The following is a 5,188-nucleotide window of genomic DNA, read 5'->3' as shown; positions in this document are numbered from 1 at the left end:
TGTGCATTTAATTTGCAATGTGTATTATGTATTATTATCTAATAAATACAATTTGAAAATAATATTTTTCATACTCTTCACTCGTTCTACACGAAATCCACATATTATCGATAATTTCCGTTTATATTTCACGTTTCATTCCCGATCCGATATTTTATTATAAAAACGGATGTGGGTACGCGTAGCCTACGAACGGATGCGGGTACGCGCAGACACTGCCATGTTTTAAACTTGATTATAAACCATCAATTTTGCATACCATTATTTGTTTGCTCTTTGTCCATTTCAGATAGATTCCCAAACTATCATTCACATGTCAGAAGAGGAATTGACAAAGTTTGTGCCAATGTATGGGGATCGCAAAGCAATAATAGCTTTAAGCAGGGACAGAAAAGACACGTCTTGTGAAAAGAAAAAGAAGACAAAGACGTCGTTAATGAAAAAACTTCGGGCAAAAGTGAATGCACTAAAGGGAGGGGCCTCTTATAGTAGTGGAGATGAGGATGAGGATGAAAAAGATGTACGTAGTTCATCTTTAAGTAAGAAACTGAAAGGCAACAAAAACGCAGAGAAAAAGACACGTCTGGTGGATTTAAGCTGTTTCCATCATGACGGTGAAGCCTATCATCAAATACGTGGAAACAAGGGTGGTGGACCTAAATCATTTGAAATGGAAAAATCTGATACGATGGGCAAGTGTTAGAGCTGGCCAAACAGCTGTATTTCCCAAATGGACATAACACAATTCGAGGTAAAATCACAGAATTTGAGATAAAACTAACTGACACATATTTTCAAAATATAGATTTACAGTCCACCGTGGAGTCATGTTTCAATCGTTTGAAGATGAGACAATTGAAGTTCAACTTCTGCACAGAAGACACTACTAGTACTATTGAGAGTGACGAGTTGCCACCTTTATCACTTCCAAAGAATAGGAATGCAACAGCATCTGCTCAGAGTGAAGTTATTGAAGTAATGGAAATTATTGACTTGCCTCCAACCTGTTTAAGCAAACCTGAAAATTCAAATGACATTTTTGTCACTAATGATTTTTTTAATGCAGAACTTCCAGATATCCGACCAAACTTTGATATTTCTGATTTTTCCTTCGATGGTGATATTGTATTTGGCCCTAATGTACGGGCAAGCAATGTAAGCTTAGACTCGACATTACCATTAGAGAGTGGAAGTGGTGATATTTTGGACAGACCATTAGAATTTGGAGATGTTGGTACAGTGGAGAGAAAAATTATTATTCGTATACATAGGGCTTCAGCTTTAATGAATATGATAATTAGATCCAAATGTCATGACTAGACATTGATGCCATCATGGTATTAGACAATGGGAAGGAAGAAGCCGGAGAAGGAGATGGTGTTTTCAGAGATTGTATAACCCAGTTTTGGGATGAATTCTATGAGCAATGCACAGAGTGTCGTATTTTCAAGGTACCTGTACTTAGGCATGATTTCCAAAAGGAGGAATGGAAAGCTGTTAGTAGAAAAATAAGAAAGGGGTTTGAAGTAAGTAATTACTGGCCCATTTCAATTATGCCTGCTATATTCGAAGAGTGCATTCATGGAAGCATTGAATCAAGTCTGATTGAATTGTTTTCAGATTACTTACCTGAAATGGAAAGTCAGATTGTTAAAAAAGCTATTTCCAATTTCAATGATGTGGATCAAGATGACTTCCTTGAATTCCTTGATAGTCATTCTTGTAGAAAATTGGTGAATTCTGAACATGTCCTGCCAATTATTGGAGAGTTGGCACATAAAGAGTTGATTCAACAACCACGATACGTGATTGAATGTTTCCGTTCAAAATTACGACAGTTGCAAGTCACTCCAGGCAAACTAAAACAAATTTATCAAGAAATGAAACCAACACCCAAGGAAATTTTGAAATCCTTGATTGTACCGCAAAACATGAAAGAAGCGGAAAGGCTATGTACAGGCTTTTTAAAAAGATATATCAAAGATCTAGATGGAGAAAAAACAAAAGGCTTTCTTGAGGTTCTGCACAGGTTCAGATGTCCTGCTGGGAATGAAAATAACGATTGAGTTTTTTTTTATCTAAAGAGTTCACACGGTCACCAATAGCTCATTCATGTGGGCGAGTATTACAAATTCCATCAACTTATGACACATATCCTTCTTTTAGGTCCGAGTTCAATTATCTGTTGAACAGTAAGGTTTGGGTAATGGACATAGTTTAGAGTTCATATAGTGTAATAGTGCTGGCATTCCAGGATATTCCGATGAAAATGGACATTAACTCAATTTATAAGTACAGTTCTAAATGATTCAAGTATTCTTTATTTAATAATTTATGTTTAAAGGAGGTTCGTGTAATGATTTTATGTCGAAGTTCAGCAAAGGGAGCTTTTTTCAAGTTATTCATTTTTTAAGTGTTTACAGTGTTGAACAGAAAAGCATTTCAGATTTATGTGAACAATTTGTTCTGTGTTTGTTTATGTTCATTACCCAAACCTTACTGTTCAACAGTTTTGAGAGAAACACTAGCTGCATTAAATTTTTGCCATAAAGGCAAGCCACTTGATAGTATTGTATTATTGTCAATATTGTTATGTTAAAATGATTTCAGTCAAATAGCAGTAGGTATTACTTTTTATTTACCTTGTCATTAACTATATATATATGTTGTTGCTTTATTTCAATTACAAGTTTCAGTGAATCTATTTCATTTAATTGTTAATTCCTCTCGCCATTAACGATTTTGTCCTCACTTTCTTCGGTCTTTGTTTCCCATTATTTTGATTCATGCGTAATCATAAACATTTTTGAAGATCTTTTCTTATGCTTTAAGATTGATTTGGATCAAACTTGTAAATAATTATCCTCAGTTTATAATAGAAGAAAAGTATAATATTCATAGTTATATCACAATATTGTATTGTTATCAGGCAAAAAAAAAGATAAATTTTCATCGATAAAATGGTTTCCTTCTTATGCCTTTTCAGACCTGATTGGCGACCATTACTGAAATAAAATGTTCATCAGAATACACCATGTATCGTAAAAATTGATAGGAGCTATTTAATTCAGGTCCTCGAAATTTTGCTTAGATCAAATGATTTAAAAGATGTAATTCGATAGTGGGCATGACTTTGATACTTTATTGAAAAACATAGAAGACTAAAGTTAGTGTTCATTTTAGAACCAGCATTTAAGAGCTTGCAAATGAGATAAAAATAAATCTCAGTCTCCTTAATTAAGAAAAATTCCTAGCGTAAAGCTTCCTAGCTTAAAGCGTAGTGATACACCTGTATCAATGAAGTTGCAAAACCTGTATCAATGAAGTTGGAAAGTTGTGACGCACAATCAACTGGTTACTATCAGAAGATTGGAAGTTATACAAACCCTATCGCTTTTTTATGTTGGTTTAGACGGAGCTTTTTTATGTTGTATGTATGGTAGTATAAATATATGTCTCTTGTTAAGGGACCTATACGAAGGGGGACCTTCTTCTGTCATATATTTCCTCCTTCTTTCCACTACTTGACCTTTTACAATTAAAATGTCTTGTTAGAGGCAACCTAAATTCGACCCATTTCTTCTTTTTATTTTAATCTTATTTGCGTAGTGCTGTCCTTTGTTTGGTGGCTTGTTTTATTGTTACCAGCTGTGTTTTTGTCCCCCGGTTTACTTTTGACACTTTGGTTTTCGCGAACTTCTTTACAATATCTGTTACAAGAAAATCTTCGGCATCGAGCCTTTCGATTTATCAGACAACAACGATTTATCAGACAACAAAGACGCATTGCTTCATTTTCAGAAACGACAACGACATCAACTAGTACGGTGAAACCTGGTTAAACCGAATCCTGTATAACCGAAAACCTGTATTAACCAAACTTGTTCTTAAGCTCCATCGTATCAAATTGTATGCGTTATGAACCTGATCCATCAACCAAAACCGAACCACATATTAAGTCCCGAAGAGATTCTGTTTAAACAGGTTTCACTGTTCTAAGAATTATGTATTTACAGCACAACACAGAAAAGGTTAAAAAGATTACCCCTTTGGAAAGGGCACCTGGCCTTAAAGGTCCAGAGAGATTTGCTATCACTTGAGTATGTGTCGTCGTCCGTTGTCACCGTTTCTGAGATACCTGCAAGTTTAATAGGTACCGTTTCTGAGATGTCTGCAAGTTTAATAGGTTTTTCTAGTAATATGGCATTGCTGTGTAATAAAAGTTGCATTACTTCTAGTTTGACGACTATGTTGAGGCCCTGCTCCTAGGTCATGATCCAGCGACTTTGATTTAACTAGCATTTTTTAAGTTACTTTTTCTGCTAACAGTAAAGGTAAAGGTAATATGTTTGGCTAGCTGAACCATGAAGTCATTATGTTAGGTATATCATCCTTCTTTCTGAGTAGTATAGTCCTACAGACGGATAAATTGTTTTTTGTCGTACTAGTCGTTTAAGTCCTACAGACGGATAAATTGTTCGTTTAAGTATACTTAACTTAATGATGACTTAACGGTTCAGCTAGCAATCAAGCTAACCAAATACTAGTATATTACCTACGCACTCGACCGTTTTGCTGTTAGTTAGTTTGATAGAAACATCAAACTATCAAGTTACAACATCACGGTTTGTACATCTCAATTTTTCAACCAGTTTGAGGCTCATCCAATCTAATTAAAAACTGATCTCTCATCGCTCCTGTTTCTGATATGTCGCGAGGGAGATCTAACGAAACCCGCTCAGATGTCACATGTGAGTGAACTAGAAGTTATGAATTTATAATGATATGCAAATGAGTTGACGACCTATTAATAAGCCAATCAAAAAAGTTTATGAATTATTTTGACGGACGATTTCGTCGTAAATAAAATGAGTTACATCCCTTTACCTTACGATAAACTTTCAAGATCGTGGAAGACTCAATTTCATTGGTCGAAAAAGACACACCTACGAGGTCACTCACATGTGACCTCAAAGGGGGTTTCGTTAGATCTCCCACGCGACATATCAGAAACAGGAGCGATGAGAGATCGGTTTTTAATTAGATTGAGGCTCTTCCAACGAGATTATAGTCTAGCGACTTTGAATTAATAAGCAATAATCGTGTTCATCAGAATGGTGTTTCTTTCGAAACATATCTCCGAGTCAACAATTTATCTTTAACGTCGAGCTAGAGCTGATGACCAAAT

The sequence above is a fragment of the Mytilus galloprovincialis genome, chromosome 2 (genome assembly GCF_965363235.1).
Source record: "Mytilus galloprovincialis chromosome 2, xbMytGall1.hap1.1, whole genome shotgun sequence".
Taxonomy (NCBI): Eukaryota; Metazoa; Mollusca; class Bivalvia; order Mytilida; family Mytilidae; genus Mytilus; species Mytilus galloprovincialis.
Note: the sequence above shows the minus strand (reverse complement) of the source record.